At 42.3% G+C, this 21,136-nt stretch overlaps 1 long non-coding RNA gene across 1 annotated transcript; it reads left to right on the forward strand.

The window, feature by feature from the left end:
• Positions 1-4,959: 4,959 nt before the first annotated feature.
• On the forward strand, positions 4,960-19,966 carry LOC137233066 (uncharacterized). Its single transcript, XR_010947278.1, has 4 exons — positions 4,960-5,054; positions 18,376-18,572; positions 18,693-19,108; positions 19,464-19,966. It is a non-coding gene; the product is annotated as an uncharacterized lncRNA (long non-coding RNA).
• Positions 19,967-21,136: the final 1,170 nt, after the last annotated feature.

Raw genomic sequence — 21,136 nt, forward strand, 5'->3', positions numbered from 1 at the left:
TTCAATAGAATCCTAGAACCTAGAAGATAATGGACCAATGTCTTCAAAATTCTGAAAGATAATTATTTCCAATCAAGAATTCTATACTCAGGCAAACTATCAATCAATTGTGAAGCTAGAATATGCAAAGCCTCAAATGATTTTCCTCCCATACAACTTTGCTAAGAAGCTACTAGAGGACATACTGCAATAAGTTGAGGGAGTAAACCAAGAAAGAGGAGTACATGAGTTTCTAGAAACCAGAGATCCAACCCAGGAGAGAGGTGAAGGTAATACCTGAGATGCTGATGAGGGAAGTCCTCAAACACCAGCTCTCATGTCCAGTGCACAGCAAGTCCAGATTGGAGCAACACAAAGAGGACACCACCAGCAATCATTCTAAAAAGAAAGATGACCTTGAATTTGATGGATTACCTGATAAACTTGAACATAGTCACAGATGTATTCTTCTGGAAGAGAGTTTGAAGATAAATTACTATAATTTACACAGAAAATTAAGAAAATAAAAAAGTGAGATAATTCTTAAATCCAGAGAAAGCAAGAAGTTATTCAAGCAAGAAAATCTAATCAGCATATTACATGGCTCAGCTGTGGGTAATATTACATAATTAACTGAGTATTGATCAAATTTACCAAAGTCTATGCCTTAATTAGGATATCAGAGAGGAAGTATTTGTGAGTGTAGTAGAGGCAGAGTGAGAATTAACTCCTCATCTTTCACTTTAGGAAATCAACAGATTATCTCTCAAAGGGGAAAATCAAAGAATAGCAGGGTAGGCCTGTTATGTGGACATATAGTGGATAATATTAGAACAGCTGAGGGTAAACATGGTTGCCTTTGGGGAGTGGGGACTGGGGAAGGGATAAAAGTGCCCTTCCTACTTCCATAGGAAGCTTCATTTAACTTTTAAAACAAGGTACGTATACAACTTTGATAAAAATTAAAACATAAAAAAAGATTAAATGACACACTGTGCCTCAAAATCATCTATCAGAGTACCTGGTTTGTAATAAACAGCTAATAAATTTATTTGTTTTTAAAAAAGATAGGAAAATTAGATGTTTGCTGTAGTCCTTTCACACAGGAGGAAGGAAGTGATCCAGAAAATGGAATCTAGGAGCACATTGTCCAAGAATGTATGACAGTATCACATCTTTTGAAATTATGTGGACTTCATTGGGTAGTAACTCAGGCACAGCAAGGGAACAATTCATCCTTATTGGTCCAGCAAGTCTGTTGAAACACAAAACAATGAAGCAATTTGAGCAAAGACCTTATGTGTCTGCATGTGTAGTGAATCCATTCACTTGGCCCAGACAGGAGTGTGAGATAGGTCAGAATCATGAGACAAGTTAGTGAGATAGATCTGTGTCAGGTGCTCACTCAGAGCTCATCTGGAGCTGTTCTCAACCTTGATTGCACACTAGATTCATTTGGGGAGCTTTAAAAAATCCTGATACCCACCACATCCTAGAATTAAATTAAATCAGAATCGTCTCCCAAGTACCTCAAGTGATTCCAATGTGTAGTGAGGTGGAGAAGCATAGCCCTAATGGGTAAGTTCATGAGACTGGGCTTGCAGCTGCCATTTCCCAAATCTCATCAGAGCCCAGGGAGAGGTAGGGAGATGCAGAGCCAATGGGGAGAGAAGATGGGTATTCCCTCCCACACCCCCACCATGCCAGGGGCAAACTGCACTTCTAGCCCAACCCCACCTCTTTTGGTACAGTTGTAGGAATGTGTCTTCTGGGTAATCCTAAGGCACACAACAGGGTCCTGTCTTCCCTCCATCATCCTCACTCACCAGAACAGGAGTTCTGATTAGTCAAAACCTGAGACACTGATGGGCAGTGTCTTGAAGGCAGAGACCAGGCTCCATCCTTTCCCCTCTATTCTTAGTATCTGGGGAAATAGACCATTTTTCTGTTTCTAGGCCACTGGCCTTCTTGGGGTGGACTCAGGCACACTGGTCCCCTCCATTTCAAAATCTCTGCATGTGGGTCTGGGGTCTCTCATGAAAATCCAGTGAGTGGGGAGTAGGACACTGTCTTCATCAGCTCAGGCTGTTATAACAAACATACCATAGCCTGGTGGCTTAAACAACAGAAATTAATTTTCTCACAGTTCTAGTGGTTGGTAGTCTGAGATGAGGGTGTCAATGTAGTTGGGTTCTGGTGAGAGCTCTCTTCTTGGCTTACAGAATGCCACCTTCCTGCTGTGTCCTCACAAGACCTCTTCTTTTTGTGCAAGTAGGGAGGGAGAAAGGGGAACAAGAGGGTAAGACAGAGAGGTAGAGACAGAAAGTGGGGAGCGGGAGAGAGAGAGATATCTGTCTGGTATCTCTTATAAGGGCACTAATCCCATCATGAAGGTCCCTCCCCTTATGACCTCATATAAACCTAATTATCTTCCAAAGGCCCCATAATTGTGAGTTAGGTCTTTAACATACGAATTATGGGGGTGGCAGATGCAAACATTCAGTCCTTAACAGATACCTTAGGCCTCAGTTCTGGGTTTTGCCTCCAGCAGAGACTTCCTGAGGTTATCAGCCTTTTGGTCAGCTCTCTATAACCAGAGGGCATTCTGTTTCCTATCCAGTCATTGATTTTCTGTGTGCCCTCTCTCAGTTCAGAACCCCCAAGGGAGTGAATGGGAGAATTTGAGTTCTAAATTTTCTTCTAGAAACACCCAAATACAGTTTGTAGGGAAACTCCAAGCTGGCCCTCCACTACTCTGATGGCCTAAACAAGAAGCTGGAGTTTTCCATTCTCCTCCCCAATCAATTAGTATATGCATTTCACATATAAAGCAGGATGTTATGCTGAGCACTGTATGAAACTAAGAAGGAAGACATTCTCCTAGCTCACAAAGCAGAGTAAAATTCAAAATATTTAACAATGGGAGCTGTAGGCAATAACTACAGTTGACCTTGAACAACATGGAGGTAAGGGGCCCTAACCCTCCCAACAGTCAAAAATCCAGGTATAAGTTTACAATTGGCCTTCCAGATCTGCAGTTTCGCATCCTTGGTTTTAATCAACCATGGACTGTGTAGCACTGCAGTATTTACTGGTGAAAAAAATCCGTGTAGAAGTGGACCAGTGCAGTATTGTTCAAGGGCCAACTGTATTTAAATACAAATCAATATAGGAGTATTGCACTATATTAGTAATATGAATGGTAATACCATTAGCCTTGCCCCAAAGAGTTTAGGAGTGCTCTGCCAGGTGTGCACTGGGACTCAGGAATGCAATGAAGAATGTAAGCGATATGTTAGGGAATCGCTGACCGAAACCGCCCACCTTGGCCAGGCACGATGATAACCACTTGCATGAGTTGTCTCCCAACGAGAGGTCCCAATTAGGAACATAGTGCTGCCGCTGAAAACTAACTGGGAGAATTTAGGAGGGGCCAAAAGGAGAAAGGAGAGACCAGTCCATATGTCCTACCAACCTCCCAGAATCCTTCTCGCTGTAATCCATCTTGGCTGAGTGATGTGCTAGCCACCAGGAAGGACCCTGAGTCAGAATGATAGGCCTGAGACAACCCGGAAACTAACCCCATCACCATAAAACCTGAGGCTGCCAGCCACGTGACAGAGCAGTTCTGCTGGTTTCCCTTATCCTGTTGCTCTCCAGCCAGGCACCCTTTCCTAATTAAGTCTCTTGCTTTGTCAGCACGTGTGTCTCCTTGGACAATTCATTTCTGAGTGTCAGACAAGAGCCCACTCTCGGGCCCTGGAGGGAGTCCCCCTTCCCAGAACAGATACAGAAGCAAAACCAAGCTGGGGCCTCCACCGAATGCCCCTTCTGTAGCAGGGAAGAGCCAAATCTGTCTACATGTTGGATCTGTTTCTTTTACTTTAACCTTTGCTTCCTGTTGCTTTTGTTCACTGAAAGGATACTGTCTATACATAATGGCCTGCCTAGGGGAACCCTGCCCCTCTGCCTGAATGTTAAACCAAAGTGCCTTTGTTCAGGGAAACATCCTGACCCTGCCCACCTGTGAATGGCTGCAAGAAAGAAGAAATTAACACATACCCTCCCCAAGGCTGGCCATTCCAGGGGACATTTGCAAATCTTATGGCCTATTTACTTTACTTCCTCATCTCCAGTTCTATAGAAGAAACTGGCATCCAAACCCCAAAAAGCGTTATTTTGAGACATCAGTCTGCCATCTCGGTCTGCAGGCTTTCCGTATTCCTTGCCTCAACACATCATCTCCAGTTTATTGGCCTGTTGTGTGGCAAGCAGAGTGAGCTTGGACCCGGTAACACTTCCTGTGCTGTACTTGGATTCCTCCACCTGGGGAGGCCTAGACACACAGGGGTCCAGGCCCAGAGTCAGGGACCAGAGTTAATTATAAGTCTGAACCAGTCTTCCCTTTCAGAGAGGCCTTGGCTTGGGAAACAGGGAAGTGAAAAGAAAAAGAGGTCCTTTAGCTGGAGTCAGGTAGGGTCACAAGCAGAGTGAAGAAGAAGCTCTTAATTCAAGCTGCCTCAGATTACTTTGCCACAAAAAAATCCCCATCTTCACTCACTTTTAAATCTAAATATAAACTGAGAACCCTCAGGGTTAAATTTTGGTAAAGCCCTTTGAACTTTTGAAAAGTACTAAAGAATATTTTATCATTATAAGATCCAAGTGGCCAACCAAGGACCGCATAGCCAGAAAACTCCTCCTGATGAAAGCCCACATCTCTGATCAGAGGACCAGCCTGCTAATTAAAATCACAATTAAAACTAGCAGGGGAGAGGGAGAGTGGTGACTCAGCACCCTTACCCAGAAGCAGAAACACTCACGACTGACTCACACAGGATACATGAGATTTTCTCCAACGGGCATCTGGAAAAAAAGAAAAGAAATATGAGTCCCGACCGCCCTCCCTCTACTGACCCAGTAAACTCCCTGTTGGAGTCAGTGACACAGCCTTGACTTCCTCCCACCTCAACAGGAAGGGCCAGCTTGGCCTCCTGTAGACGGGAATGTGGAGTGTTGTTCACATATGCATTTTTCAGCAAAGGAATGTCTCAGAATCTCCCCGGTTCTAGCATGTGAGTCAGTAGTGGGTGTTTGTTTTCTGGGTTCTGGGTGTGAGTCACCGCCATCCTGCTGTTGGTCTTCTCAATTCAGGGGTAACAACTAAAAAGAGACGCATAGAAATGTCTCTGATGCTTAAAAGGCACGTGGTAGGGACGGATAAATCAGGAGCTTGGGATGAACATACACACACTACTATGTATAAGATAGGTAACCAACAAGGACCTACTGTATAGCACAGGGAACTCTACTCAATATTCTGTGATAACCTATATGAGAAAAGAATCTGAAAAAGAATGGATATATGTATATGTATAACTAAATTACTTTGCTGTGCACCTGAAACTAACATAACATTGTACAACAACTATACTCCAATAAATAAATTAAAAAAAAGGCACCTGGAAGTTCAGTTGGCAGTTGCATCGCAGCTCTTTTCTCCATAAACAAGTATACAGCATTTATAAATAACGGTGAGAAAGAGGAAGGAGGAAGAAGGAGGGGACATAAGTCTTTAGAGGATGTGATTGCAGTAAACGGAAGCAGAGTGTAGTCAAAGTAAAAATAGACAACTGCCTGTTTGTCAGCTGCAGGGGGGCTTTGGCGGCTGGTATGGCCCAGGAGCCCTTTGTGCTGCTCCTCACTGGCCCGGCAGTGTGGGTGGGAGAACGGGGGTTGCCAATGCCATCCAACAATTCTGGAACCTGAAAGACCATCTTGGCTTTGAAAGGACATCTTCCTGATGTCCCTCACCTCAATGCTGGGCTTGGCACCATTTATTCCTGGAAAGCACTTCAAGACCACCCAGAATTCTACAGCAGGAACGATCTACAAAGTCCCAGTGTCACACGGGGACCAGTGCCAACTATACCAGCTTGAAAAACAGTGATCTGACAGTTTGGGCTACACCAACAGCTAGTTTTTATTTCAGTAATATTGACCAACAAATCAAGCCACTTAAGGTGGCTGAAAAACATAAGGTGATCACCAAAGAAACAGGTTTTGAGCTGTGGACAGCTCAAATCTTCCTGGATTTGACCCAGGAAGAAAGCAGAGGGATCACTAGTGAAAAGAGCTTCAACTTTTCAACTGGTTTGAATGTGGAAGTCAAAGCTGGACCTTTTATATGTCATTGGAGGCTGGATACTATGTTCTATTTCTCGTATATATAATTAAAAGATTTCTGGATGCCCACACACTGTCGCTACTAAGGACTTTACAAAGCTCAGAAAACAGAGGCCCTGCCCTCTCATTCCAATGTTAGTCAAACTACACAAATCCTTGGCAGGAAAAGATAATAAAAACTAACTCTGATGTCAATCAATGACGAGTCATAAAGGAAGGAAGAAGTTTTGCTTCAAAACATTTTCATTTGAGGAGAAAAAATTATAATGCACATCAGCACCAAACGTAATGCAAAGATTATAAACTTGGAGCTGTTTTCCTGGGACCCGACATTTTAAAATAAAATGTTTGCAGAATACTTTTTACATTAATATCTCAGTTTTTTGTTTTAAAGATAATTATCTGTGGATATTGCAGAGCTTCCTGAACACCCATTTGCTGTAGGCTTATACACTCGAAAGATGTATACACTGAGGCCTATTCCAAAACAAATCAAAACCAATTAACACATACTCCTGATTGTGAGTTTTTGCTTAACTAACCTGCTATTCTCTCAAAAAAGTGAGGAGTTGGAATTTGAATGGCAGATGGAGTCATTCCACTTTCTCAAAATAATTCTGCTCTTAACCTGCTCAGTCTTGGGGATCATTCTTTGGATAAGTGACTGATGAGATACTCTCATAGTTTATGACAACCCATCAAACGGCTTCCATGCCCAAACTGAGTTGGCATAGCCAGGAAGTGGGCACCCAGGAAGCATGTCTTTGCTCTTCTGTATTTATTTTTTCCAGTTTTATTGAGATATAATTGACATACAGCATTGCATAAATTTAGTGTGTACAGAATAATGGTTTGGCTTACGTACATCATGAAATGATGACCACAGTAAATTTAGTGAACAGCCATCATCTCATACAGAAACAAAACCTTGTGATGAGAACACTTAGGATTTGCTCTTTTAACAACATTATCTTATAACTGGAAGTTCGTGCCTTTTGACTGCCTGCATCCAGTTCCTCCTTTCCCTACCCCTACCTCTGGTAACCACACATCTGATCTCTTTCCCTAGGATCATGTCTTTTCTGTTACCCCAACTCTTTAGCCATAGATTATTGATATAGGGTTAGACACCTGACCCAAGCCAGGCCAGTTGGAGTTCTGCCTTGGGGTTTTTCACACTGGAGTGTGGCAAAGAATCCCATATTCTCTTGTCTGAGAGCATGGGGTGTGAAATTTGCACGTGCAGTGTTCCTTACCCCATGGAGGAAGCCAATATTCAGAGAAAAAAATGAGCTCACAACTAGAGAGGTGAGACAGAAAAAGTACTGGCTGCATTTGAATTTTTAGTTCCATTTGTCCCTAAGATCATGCAGCTTGTCTTTAAGACATAAGACATCCCAGAATCCTTTAAAAAATTGTCACTGCCACCCTTTTTCTTGCCTAACCTACTTAAGTTTCTAATACACCAAAAAAAGAGTCTTATTGTATATATGGATGCAGTTGATTATGAAAAAATGAGTCAAGGTTGCCAAACGTTTTTTCTCAAAGAAAATTTGATCCAAGGGACTATAGAGATATTTATTTACATTGTTAAGAGATATTTATTTACATTGTTATTTACATATAGAGAGATATTTATTTACATTTATTTACATTTATCTTTCAACAAACATCTAGACAGCACACACATAGGGTATTCCACCTTTATAAGGCTATAGACCAGGGGATGTCATCTCCACCCTTCTAGTTTGTAGTCTTGTCAGAGATACAATTAGCTTTGTTTCTGTGGAAACCAAAGTTTCTTCTTTTCTGTGTATTCCCCACCCCTATCAGAACAGGAGCTACACAAGGTGGAGTATTGGTTTTGTTCATTGATGTGTCCAAGCACCTAGAACAGTGCTTTGCATATGGTAGGCACTGAACAAAAATGTACTAAATAAATGAACTAACTTTTGTCCATGTCCTAATCCTGTTAGGTGTGTTAACTCCTCAAGAATGCTAGGCTCAGAGATAGATGGAACAATGAAATTAAAAGAACAGAAGATGGACACTAAAATACTGGAGACATAAAGAAGCTTAAAGGTCAAAAGAGAAGTATTTTTAAATTTAACAATTTAGAAGCACTTCTGTTTCAGCAACTGATCAATAGATGAAGCATATATCTCTCCATCCCACTTCTATTTAAGCTCTAATTTACTTACTACTGGTTATACCATTATTCCTTCAGTCAGAGGACCCTTTCAGTTTTAGCTAAGCAAATGGCAGCCCAACAAAGAACCATGTTTTCCAGCCTCCCTTGCATCTAAGTAAGACCATAAGATTAAGTTTTGACCAATAGAATGTTAGTAGAAATGATGTGTTTCACTTATGAATCATGCCTTTAAATGGTATGAGCATACTCACTCTTAGTCCCTTTTTTCCTTCCCATTTACTGTGATTCAAATTTGATGACCGAACCTGGACTAGCCATCTTAGATTTCCAAATGGAAGCTGCATGCCAAGGATGACGGAACAGGAACATAGAAGGAGTTTTTGTGATAGGAGTTTGTGATACCATGCAGCTGCCACATTAAAATTGGACAGCTCACATTTGGACAGTTAACATGAAGGAAAAAGAATTGTCTGTTTTATTTCAGACACTGCTATGTTTGGGTCTTTGTTATTATAGCTGAAGCTGTGTAGTAACTAATACATTGACACAATCAAAATTAATCTGGCCTGGAACTTTTCCTATCTTCAATTGACTTTCATTAAGCTTCTGTCCTTCAGGTTCTTGACAAATTTGTCTTATGTACTCAATCATTGTTTCCATCCATATTTGCAGCCTATGTTAGGAATTCTTGGTTCTCATTCCTGTTGTAGATTCCTAATGAGCACCAGGTTTTGAAATAAAGTTGGACTGACCAGAACTGGTTGCTTGAGTCCCGTAAACCTGCTGCTCAGTCATTCTCAGAGTCAACAGTTTGTAGTGCAGCATGAACTTGTTCTCTCATTATTTTCAAAGAGTTTAGTCTCTGCAGCAAGATGGCACTGCCTTAAGGAAAGAGGCTCTGTCTTCCATATTTCCAAATGCCACCCAGCCAGTGCTTAGTACAGAGTGGAGCAATTATTAAGGGCTCCATAAATACACTAAAACCTCTATTATTATTTGCACAGTTTACCTGGGACTTTCTACCACATATTGCTAGTTATTATTTTGGCGGTACAGTCTATCATAATCATTGGTCAATATTAATATGCAAAGGTACCCAACAGGACAAGCTGGTCTATGCTAAGTGCCAGATGGATGACAGAGGAGAGGGCATCAAGAAGGTCACGGGAGGGAGAGGAATGGCTCAGTGGGAGGTAACCTCCTGTCTTCATGCCAGACAGCAAATTCTCACAGAAAGGAAAGAGGAATGAGATACTATTTTGTGGGGCTAAAAACACTACCCCAAATCTCTAAGCTGGTGCCACCAAGGGAATGCAGGACAAATGGAAGGACAGAACATCGTACTCAATGCTTCGGGCAACAGGTAAGCTTGTTTCTGGCAAAACAGAGGTGGGTTGAACTGGCCACAGAACTTAAACCTCATCAGAGAGGGAGGCTGAAGCTGCATTGACCTTTCGCTTGGTTCATGCCCAGATCTTTGAAGCATGGGGAGCACCTATAAACAAATAAAGCCCAGGTAGTAAGAAAGTTACGATGCCCTTGGGAAGGAACAGTGGATATGGCTTCATAGAAGAGGGGGCTTAATTCAGATCCTAAATTAAGGATAAACATTAGAAACAGAGAGTATTCTGGAACCTGAAGTTGTGGAGGGAAGATGGCAACATGAACAGTAATCTAGAGTCAGGAAAAAGTATACTGTGCTCAGTCAGAGCTGACAGCTCACATAGGAGGTCTAATGGACATATTTTAGTTTGTGTGTTTGACTTCCCTTGCTTTCAGGAATTGCTTCTTCACTACTCTTGCCAATCACAGGGCCCTGCCTGCCACCTAAAGGGAATGGATGTGGGACTCAGCCTGAGCCATCAGGATGTTGTACGCCCCTGGGCTGGAACGTGGAACTTCTCTGGAGCAGGCACATGACCCAAGCAGAGCCAAGCAGAGTCCTTTGGGTAGATTAATAAGGATACAAGAAGAGAAGGGATTCTTTTCTCTTTTATGTGATTGCTAGCTATGAAGACCATGTAAATTTAGCTCTGCCACTGGCAACGCTGCTGTTACGGAGAAGGTTGCCTAAGAATTAAGCCCATTTGGAAGATGAAGAGCCACAAGGGAAGAAAGGAGATCCTAAGGACAGAGTCTGAATCTCAGAGCCAGCTGTGCCTGGAGCAAAACTCCTGTGCCACCTTGGACTCTCCAGTTACAGGAAGCAATCAATTCTTCTTGTGTTTCTGCCACGTTGGGTTTCTGTCCTTGCAACTGAAAGAGACCTGACTAATGTGGGAGTAAGTGGGGATAGGGTTAGAAAGTAGATACAGCTGTATTACGGAGGCCCTGAGTCCTAGAAAAAAGGTTTGGACTTGTTTTTGAATATGACAAGATGAGCAATTTAAGTTGGGAGGCTGTTACCGCGTACGTGGTGGCTCTGTAGAAATAGCTCAGCCAGGAGCGGCTTCCAGCCTCATCACCTCCGGGTGACAGATCCCATTCAGATCCCGAGCCACTGTGTCCCCTTCTGCAGAGTGGGGTGTGACTCCATGTACCCCACTGAATGGCGGTGAGGAAGACGTTCAATAACACAGTCAGCACCTGATAAAGGCACGACAGCTTCTTTTTAACATCTTTATTGGAGTATAATTGTTTTACAATGGTGTGTTAGTTTCTGCTTTATAACAAAGTGAATCAGTTATACATATACATATGTTCCCATATCTCTTCCCTCTTGAGTCTCCCTCCCTCCCACCCTCCTTATCCCACCCCTCTAGGTGGTCACAAAGCACCAAGCTGATCTCCCTGTGCTATGCAGCTGCTTCCCACTAGCTATACATTTTACGTTTGGTAATGTATATATCTCCATGCCACTCTCTCGCTTTGTCACAGCTTACCCTTCCCCCTCCCCATATCCTCAAGTCCATTCTCTAGTAGGTCTGTGTCTTTATTCCTGTCTTACCCCTAGGTTCTTCATGACATTTTTTTTTTCTTAAATTCTATATATATGTGTTAGCGTACGGTATTTGTCTTTCTCTTTCTGACTTACTTCACTCTATATGACAGACTCTAGGTCTATTCACCTCATTACAAATAGCTCAATTTCATTTCTTTTTATGGCTGTGTAATATTCCATTGTATATATGTGCCACATCTTCTTTATCCATTCATCTTTTGATGGATAGGTTGCTTCCATCTCCCGGCTATTGTAAATAGAGCTGCAATGAACATTTTGGTACATGACTCTTTTTGTATTACGGTTTTCTCAGGGTATATGTCCAGTAGTGGGATTGCTGGGTCATATGGTAGTTCTATTTGTAGTTTTTTAAGGAACTTCCATACTGTTCTGCATAGTGGCTGTACCAATTCACATTCTCACCAGCAGTGCAAGAGTGTTCCCTTTTCTCCACACCCTCTCCAGCATTTATTGTTTCTAGATTTTTTGATGATGGCCATTCTGACCAGTGTGAGATGATATCTCATTGTAGTTTTTTTTTGTGTGTGTGTGTGTGGTACATGGGCTTCTCACTGTTGTGGCCTCTCCTGTTGCGGAGCACAGGCTCTGGATGCGCAGGCTCAGTGGCCATGGCTCACGGGCCTAGCTGCTCCGCAGCATGTGGGATCTTCCCGGACTGGGGTAAGAACACATGTCCCCTGCATTGGCAGGTGGACTCTCAATCACTGTGCCACCAGGGAAGCCCTCATTGTAGTTTTGATTTGCATTTCTCTAATGATTAATGATGTTGAGCACTCATTCGTGTATTTGTTGGCAATCTGTATATCTTCTTTGGAGAAATATCTATTTAGGTCTTCTGCTCATTTTTGGATTGGGTCGTTTGGGATTTTTTTGTTACTGTTATTGAGCAGCATGAACTGCTTGTAAATTTTGGAGATTAATCCTTTGTCAGTTGCTTCATTTGCAAATATTTTCTCCCATTCTGAGGGTTGTCTTTTGGTCTTGTTTATGGTTTCCTTTGATGTGCAAAAGCTTTGAAGTTTCATCAGGTCCCATTTGTTTATTTTTGTTTTTATTTCCATTTCTCTAGGAGGTGGGTCAAAAAGGATCTTGCTGTGATTTATGTCATAGAGTGTTCCACCTATGTTTTCCTCTAAGAGTTTGATAGTTTCTGGCATTACATTTAGGTCTTTAATCCATTTTGAGCTTATTTTTGTGTATGGTGTTAGGGAGTGATCTAATCTCATACTTTTACATGAACCTGTCCAGTTTTCCCAGCACCACTTATTGAAGAGGCTGTCCTTTCTCCACTGTACATTCCTGCCTCCTTTATCAAAGATAAGGTGACCATATGTGCGTGGGTTTATCTCTGGGCTTTCTCTCCTGTTCCATTGAACTCTATTTCTGTTTTTGTGCCAGTACCATACTGTCTTGATTACTGTAGCTTTGTAGTATAGTCTGAAGTCCGGGAGCCTGATTCCTCCAGCTCCGTTTTTCGTTCTCAAGATTGCTTTGACTATTTGGGGTCTTTTGTGTTTCCATACAAATTGTGAAATTTTTGTTCTAGTTCTGTGAAAAATGCCAGTGGTAGTTTGATAGGGATTGCATTGAATTTGTAGATTGCTTTGGGTAGTACAGTCATTTTCACAATGTTGATTCTTCCAATCCAAGAACATGGTATATCTCTCCATCTATTTGTATCATCTTTGATTTCTTTCATGAGTGTCTTATAATTTTCTGCATACAGGTCTTTTGTCTCCTTAGGTAGGTTTATTCTTAGATATTTTATTCTTTTTGTTGCAGTGGTAAATGGGAGTGTTTTCTTGATTTCACTTTCAGATTTTTCATCATTAGTGTATAGGAATACCAGAGATATCTGTGTATTAATTTTGTAATCTGCTGCTTTACCAAATTCATTGATTAGCTCTAGTAGTTTTCTGGTAGCATCTTTAGGATTCTCTATGTATAATATCATGTCACCTGCAAATAGTGACAGCTTTACTTCTTCTTTTCCGATTTGGATTCCTTTTATTTCCTTTCATTCTCTGCTTGCTGTGGCTAAAACTTCCAAAACTATGTTGAATAAGAGTGGTGAGAGTGGGCAACCTTGTCTTGTTCCTGATCTTAGTGGAAATGCTTTCAGTTTTTCACCATTGAGGATGATGTTGGCCGTGGGATTGTCATATATGGCCTTCATTATGTTGAGGAAAGTTCCCTCTATGCCTACTTTCTGCAGGGTTTTTATCATAAATGGGTGTTGAATTTTGTCAAAAGCTTTCTCTGCATCTATTGAGATGATTATTTGGTTTTTTTCCTTGAATTTAATATGGTGTATCTCCTTGATTGATTTGCGTATATTGAAGAATCCGTGCATTCCTGGAATAAACCCCACTTGATCATGGTGTAAGATCGTTTGAATGTGCTGTTGGATTCTGTTTGCTACTATTTGTTGAGGATTTTTTCATCTATGTTCATCAGTGATATTGGCCTGTAGTTTTCTTTCTTTGAGACATCTTTGTCTGGTTTTGGTATCAAGGTGATGGTGGCCTAGTAGAATGAGTTTGTGAGTGTTCCTCCCTCTGCTACATTTTGGAAGAGTTTGAGAAGGATAGGTGTTAGCTCTTCTCTAAATGTTTGATAGAATTCACCTGTGAAGCCATCTGGTCCTGGGCTTTTCTTTGTTGGAAGATTTTTAATCACAGTTTCAATTTCAGTGCTTGTGATTGGTCTGTTTATATTTTCTATTTCTTCTTGACTCAGTCTTGGCAGGTTGTGCATTTCTAAGAATTTGTCCATTTCTTCCAGGTTGTCCATTTTATTGGCATAGAGTTGCTTATAGTAATCTTTCATGATCTTTTGCATTTCTACAGTGTCAGTTGATACTTCTTCTTTTTCATTTCTAATTCTATTGATTTGAGTCTTCTCCCTTTTTTTCTTGATGAGTCTGGCTAATGGTTTATCAATTTTGTTTATCTTCTCAAAGAACCAGCTTTTAGTTTTATTGATCTTTGTTATCACTTCCTTCATTTCTTTTTCATTTATTTCTGATCTGATATTTATGATTTCTTTCCTTCTGCTAACTTTGGGGGTTTTTTGTTCTTCTTTCTCTAATTGCTTTAGATGCAACGTTAGGTTGTTAATTCGAGATGTTTACTGTTTCTTAAGTTAGGATTGTATTGCTATAAACTTCCCTCTTAGAACTGCTTTTGCTGCATCCCGTAGGTTTTGGGTCGTCGTGTCTCCATTGTCATTTGTTTCTAGGTATTTTTTGATTTCCTCTTTGATTTCTTCAGTGATCACTTCGTTATTAAGTAGTGTATTGTTTAGCCTCCATGTGTTTGTATTTTATACAGATCTTTTCCTGTAATTGATATCTAGTCTCATAGCATTGTGGTCGGAAAAGATACTTGATACAATTTCAATTTTCTTAAATTTACCAAGGCTTGATTTTTGACCCAAGATATGATCTATCCTGGAGGATGTTCCATGAGCACTTGAGAAAAATGTGTATTCTGTTGTTATTGGATGGAATGTCCTATAAATATCAATTAAGTGCATCTTGTTTAATGTATCACTTAAAGCTTGTGTTTCTTTATTGATTTTCATTTTGATGGTCTGTCCATTGGTGAAAGTGGGGTGTTTAAGTCCCCTACTATGAATGTGTTACTGTCGATTTCCCCTTTTATGGCTGTTGGCATTTGCCTTATGTATTGAGGTGCTCCTATGTTGGGTGCATAAATATTTACAATTGTTATATCTTCTTCTTGGATCGATCCCTTGATCATTATGTAGTGTCCTTCTTTGTCTCATGTAACACTGTTTATTTTAAAGTCTATTTTGTCTGATATAAGAATTGCTACTCCAGCTTTCTTTCGATTTCTCTTTGCATGGAATATCTTTTTCCATCCCCTCACTTTCATTCTGTATGTGTCCCTAGGTCTGATGTGGGTCTCTTGTAGACAGCATATATATGGGTCTTGTTTTTGTATCCAGTCAGCCAGTCTGTGTCTTTTGGTGGGAGCATTTAATCCATTTACATTTAAGGTGATTATCGATATGTATGTTCCTATTCCCATTTTCTTAATTGTCTTGGTTTTGTTATTGTAGGTCTTTTCCTTCTCTTGTGTTTCTTGCCTAGAGAAGTTCCTTTAGCATTTGTTGTAGAGCTGGTTTGGTGGTGCTGAACTCTCTCAGCTTTTCTTTGTCTGTAAAGCTTTTAATTTCTCCATCAAATCTGAATGAGATCCTTGCTGGGTAGAGTAATCTTGGTTGTAGGTTTTTCTCCTTCATCACTTTAAATATGTATGCCACTCCATTCTGGCTTGCAGAGTTTCTGCTGAAAGATCAGCTGTTAACCTTATGGGGATTCCCTTGTGTGTTATTTGTTGTCTTTCCCTTGATGCTTTTAATATGTTTTCTTTGTATTTAATTTTTGACAGTTTGATTAATATGTGTCTTGGCATGTTTCTCCTTGGATTTATCCTGTATGGGACTCTGTGTGCTTCCTGGACTTGATTAACTGTTTCCTTTCCCATATTATGGAAGTTTTCAACTATAATCTCTTGAAATATTTTCTCAGTCCCTTTCTTTTTCTCTTCTTCTTCTGGGACCTCTATAATTCAAATGTTGGTGCGTTTAATGTTGTCCCAGAGGTCTCTGAGACTGTCCTCAGTTCTTTTCATTCTTTTTTCTTTATTCTGCTCTGCAGTAGTTATTTCCATTATTTTATCTTCCAGGTCACTTATCCATTCTTCTGCCTCAGTTATTCTGCTATTGATCCCTTCTAGAGTATTTTTAATTTCATTTATTGTGTTGTTCATTATTGTTTGTTTCATCTTCAGTTCTTCTAGGTCCTTGTTTAATGTTTCTTGCATTTTCTCTATTGTATTTCCAAGATTTTGGATCATCCTTACTATCATTATTCTGAATTCTTTTTCAGGTAGACTGCCTATTTCCTCTTCATTTGTTAGGTCTGGTGGGTTTTTATCTTGTTCCTTCGTCTGCTGTGTGTTTTTCTGTCTTCTCATTTTGCTTGTCTTACTGTGTTTGGGGTCTCCTTTTTGCAGGCTGCACGTTCATAGTTCCCGTTGTTTTTGGTGTCTGTCCCCAGTGGCTAAAGTTGATTCACTGGGTTGTGTAGGCTTCCTGGTGGAGGGGACTAATGCCTGTATTCTGGTGGATGAGGCTGAATCTTTTCTTTCTGTTGGGCAGGTCCATATCTGGTGGTGTGTTTTGAGGTGTCTGTGGACTTATTATGATTTCAGGCAGACTCTCTGCTAATGGGTATGGTTGTGTTCCTGTCTTGCTAGTTGTTTGGCATAGGGTGTCCCGCACTGTAGCTTGCTGGTTGTTGAGTGAAGCTGGGTGTTGGTGTTGAGATGGAGATCTCTGGGATATTTTCGCCATTTGATATTACGTGGAGGTGGGAGATCTCTTGTGGACCAGTGTCCTGAAGTTGGCTCTCCCACGTCAGAGGCACAGCACTGACTCCTGGCTGTAGCACCAAGAGCCTTTCATCCACATGGCTCAGAATAAAAGGGAGAAAAAGTAGAAAGAAAGAAAGAAAGAAAGAAAGAAAGAAAGAAAGAAAGAAAGAAAGAAAGAAAGAAAGAAAGAAAGAAAGAAAGAAAGAAAGAAAGGAAGGAAGGAAGGAAGGAAGGAAGGAAGGAAAAAAGAAAGGGGATAAAATAAAATAATATAAAATAGTTATTTAAATAAAAAATAATTATTAAGAAAAATAATTTTTTTAAGCAAAAAAACACAACCAAAAATGGACGGACAGAACCCTAGGACAAATGGTGAAAGCAAAGCTATATAGACAAAATCTCACAAAGAAGCATACACATACACACTCACAAAAAGAGGAAAAGGGGAAAAAATAATATATCTTGCTTTCAAAGTCAACCTCCTCATTTTGGGATGATTCGTTGTCTATTCATGTATTCCACCGATGCAGGGTGCATCAAGTTGATTGTGGAGATTTATTCTGCTGCTCCTGAGGCTGCTGGGAGAAATTTCCCTTTCTCTTTGTTCGCACAGTTCCGAGGTTTCAGCTTTGGATTTGGCCCCGCCTCTGCCTGTAGGTTGCCTGAGGGCGTCTGTTGTTTGCTCAGACAGGACGGGGTTAAAGGAGCAGCTGAGTCGGGGGCTCTGGCTCACTCAGGCCGGGGTGGGGGTGAGGGAGGGGTACGGACGCAGGGCAAGCCCGCGGCGGCAGAGGCCAGCGTGACGTTGCACCAGCCTGAGGCTCGCTGTGCGTTCTCCCAGGGAAGTTGTCCCTGGATCCCGGGACCCTGGCAGTGGCGGGCTGCACAGGCTCCTGGGAAGGGAGGTGTGGATAGTGATCTGTGCTCGCAAACAGGCTTCTTGGTGGCGGCAGCAGCGGCCTTAGCGCCTCATGCCCGTCTCTGGGGTCCGCACTGAGAGCCGCGGCTCGCGCCGGTCTCTGGAATTCCTTTAAGCAGCGCTCTTAATCCTGTCTCCTCGCACACCAGGAAACAAATAGGGAAGAAAAAGTCTCTTGCCTCTTCGGCAGGTCCAGACTTTTTCTCTGACTCCCTCCCGGCTAGCCCTGGTGCACTAACCCCCTGCAGGCTGTGTTCACGCCGCCAGCCCCAGTCCTCTCCCTGAGCTCTGACCGAAGCCCAAGCCTCAGCTCCCAGCCCCCGCCCAACCCAGCGGGTGAGCAGACAAGCCTCTCGGGCTGGTGCGTGCCGTTCGGCACCGATCCTCTGTGCGGGAATCTCTCAGCTTTGCCCTCCGCACCCCTGTTGCTGCGCTATCCTCCGCTGCCTCGAAGCTTTCCTGCTCCGCCACCCGCAGTCTCCGCCCGCGAAGGGGCTTCCTAGTGTGTGGAAACCTTTCCTCCTTCACTGCTCCCTCCCACTGGTGCAGGTCCCGTCCCTATTCTTTTGTCTCTGTTTATTCCTTTTTCTTTTGTCCTACCCAGGTATGTGGGGAGTTTCTTGCCTTTTGGGAGGTCTGAGATCTTCTGCCAGCGTTCAGTGGGTGCTCTGTAGGAGTTGTTCCACATGTAGATGTATTTCTGATGTATTTGTGGGGAGGAAGGCAATCTCCGCTTTTTACTCTTCCGCCATCTTCCCCCACTCCGCCACAGCTCTTCAGAGTAGCAGGGGTGGCAGTCATGGTGACAGAAGAGGATGAAGGAGGAGAAGGGGAGGACTCTTCCTGGACCAGGTTGGCAGGGCGGAAGTGAGTAAGAAGGACAGTCATGGGAGCCCCTGGCCAGCATCTGCAAGACTGCGCTGCCTGCCAACGGGAAAGGAGGGAAAGGAAAGTCACTTATAATCCAAGGTAAAAATATCCATTGAATTAACCAATTCTGGAACTTTTCCTTCTTTCGCATCCATACCACCAAAAATAGAAAACCCCACAACAGTGAAAAACACCCTGTATGTGTTTGTGTTTGTGCAGGCCGAAGAGGCAGCTACTGGCCTCCTGGAGTGTCTTCCCATCCAGCGCCAACTGTGAGCTTCGCAGGTTCCTGTGTAAAAGGGACATTCAGGCCTCTGTTCAAAAAATCAGGAAAACAGTTTTTTCCTTTCTTCCATAGTCTTTCTCTTGATGTGTCTTGGTGTTTTTGCTGTTGTTTCATTTGTTTCTGCTATTTAATGTCACATGACCTCAGGCACAGGGACACTCGCAGAACCAAGGCAGACCCTCCGGGTGCCTGACCCTGGTCCTTCCCCCCAGGCCCAGGTCCTGTGCAGGAACCGCGGCTGCAGCCGTCACCAGGCAGGGATGCAGGAACTGGCAGATAAGAACTGGTCCCTGGAGGCTGCAAGGTGGTGCAGGTGGGACTTTGGGTGAATTGAGGATCCAAGACCCTGGTAAGTTCTTAATGTTGATTGGGTGGGCTTCAATTAGAAAATATAAATTCAAAAGAAGAGTATTGAAAATTTCCAGAGGGTGACCACAGAGTATTAAACTCTAAGCATGTGTTCTCCGTCTGTGATGGTTAATTTTCTGCATCAAGTTGACCAGGCCATGGGGTGTCCAGATATTTAGTCAAACATTCTTCTATAAGTTTCTGTGAGGGTGTTTTTAGATGAAGCTAACATTTAAATCAATAGAATGAGTAAAGCAGATTTCCTTCCCTAATGTGGATGGGCCTCATTCAATAAGTTGAGTAAAAGAGAAACATTGATCCTCTTCTGAGTAAGAGAGAGTTTTTCCTGCCTTCAGACTCAAACTAAAACATTAGCTCCTCGTGGATCTCGATCCTACTGGCTGCCGGCCTGGAATTGCACCTTGGGCTCTTGTGATTCTCAGGCCTTTGGACTCAGACTGAATCAGCTTTCCTGGGTCTTCAGCTTTCCAGCTCGCCCTGAAAATCTTCGGATTTTCCAGCCTCCATAATCACATGAACCAATTTCTTATAATAAATTCTCTCTCTCTCTGTGTCCTGTTGATTCTGTTTCTCTGGTAAATGCTTCCCTAATCACTTCCTGAGTACAAAGCCTTGTACTACATTGGTAGTATCAATGAAGCCAGTTTCTTCACTTGCCCCCTCCACACACACAGGAGTTGGGGGGGAGAGAGAGAGAGAAAGAGGGAGAGAGAGGGAGACTAGTAGGAAGAAGAAATTGACTTGGTTTTAATGAGCTATCAGTAATGTCTTTGCTGTCATTATAAAGTACAGATAATATTTTTTACTATATAACAATGAAAGTATAGACCCCATAAAGCAGCTTACAAATTTCCAGGGTCCCAAGATCACTTATTGAAACCTATTGATCTAGAAAAATATTAATTTCATTTGCTAAAGGGTGAGAATTTAGAAATAAATGAACCAAGGTCTATCTTTTGTACAGTGAGTTCAGCTCTTTATCCTGTGCCTGATCAATGGTACACTTTGTACTGTGGGACCACAAGGACTTATCCAAAATCCTGGGGCCAGATGTCAGAGTTCAGAATTATCTTGGATTTTTAAAAAAGTAGTACAGTGTAAGTACTGTATGTTATTTACACTCCCAACAGACTCCAGGACAGCACTCTGTACTAAATTACATTTCTGCAATAAAGCATGTGAGTATCTGTGCCAGGCGGCTGAAGACTTTAAATAGCCTCATGTCAGTCCAGGTGAGATTTTGTTTTCAAATGAATTCAGGTGAGGTCAGATTTTGCTGCCAAATGAGTTACAAAAACTCAGTTTGTGGAGCTTCCTGGATTTTGGAGATGCAGGTTGGGGCAAGTAGCTTTGTAGTTCCTGTTTCCATGGTTGGCCTCCCCAGCCACTCACACTCACACTCCAGCTGCAGTGACCTCAGGAGAACTAAGCGAGAGAGGAGAGCTTGCTGGGAGAGCATCCTGGGATACAGAGGTGAGGCTACGGGGAAAGCTTAGGGTTGTGCTTTGCAGTTGCCTTCCACACCCTTTGGCCCAGATAACTGAGAGCTACATGATCCTAGAAAATGAATCAGAACCGAAAGTCCCCACAACCTCTCCTGGACTTGTCTCCTTACACACCGTAGCACACCCATGGAAACTTCCTCTAAAGCATCCCGATGGAGGCTGCTAGCACTTGGGCCCCTGAGCTGAGAAAAGGCAGCCACCTCTTTAAGGAGTATTTGTGTCTGTCGACTGAGGGGCTGGTTGTATTTAAACTTAGGGAAAGAGCTTCAAGAGACTGCACCATCCAGTCACAGGTACACTATTTGGAAACATCATCTTCAAATACACATGTTAGTTCCTAAATCTAGTTATACGTAACTGTCACAGACACAGAGAGCTCCCCACCCCATGTTTTCTCAGCGTACCTCTAGTAATGCTCTCAGTTCAGTTGGTGTCTTAAGTATCTCTAGAGGCCCTATTAGCAATTATGATGCCATCTTGGAAATTCTCAGACTTGTGGCCGC

The sequence above is a fragment of the Pseudorca crassidens genome, chromosome 10 (genome assembly GCF_039906515.1).
Source record: "Pseudorca crassidens isolate mPseCra1 chromosome 10, mPseCra1.hap1, whole genome shotgun sequence".
Classification (NCBI taxonomy): domain Eukaryota; kingdom Metazoa; phylum Chordata; class Mammalia; order Artiodactyla; family Delphinidae; genus Pseudorca; species Pseudorca crassidens.